Raw genomic sequence first — 332 nt, forward strand, 5'->3', positions numbered from 1 at the left:
TCACATGCAACAGTACCAACAAAGCAAATGATTTAGGTGGAAGACTTCCTATTTCTAGCTGCCAGTCACCAACTAAATGTGAACAATCAGAATTAAAATTGGGGAGAGGAGTTCGAAGAGAATAAAGTCATGAAGAAAAGCTCTTTTTCACGCACAGTATATCACAGTCCTCTTTTTCAATACAATATTTAAGATTGGATATTTCCTTTCCAAACTTTGAAGAAAAGTAAAATTGTCAGAAATAACAAAACACAAGAAAAAATAAATTGCTGCTGAACCACCTGATATATACCAGAGGGAAATAACATGATCAAATATATTCCCTCAGAGCT

The 332-nt window shown here is 34.0% G+C and overlaps 1 protein-coding gene across 1 annotated transcript in view; it reads right to left on the bottom strand.

Annotated features, from left to right (window-relative positions):
• The window catches only part of LOC119587781 (cilia- and flagella-associated protein 251-like), a gene marked incomplete in the record, with an annotated part of 14,330 nt that overhangs the window by 783 nt on the left and 13,215 nt on the right, over positions 1-332 (bottom strand).

Source organism: Penaeus monodon, chromosome 23 (assembly GCF_015228065.2).
Source record: "Penaeus monodon isolate SGIC_2016 chromosome 23, NSTDA_Pmon_1, whole genome shotgun sequence".
Lineage (NCBI taxonomy): Eukaryota > Metazoa > Arthropoda > Malacostraca > Decapoda > Penaeidae > Penaeus > Penaeus monodon.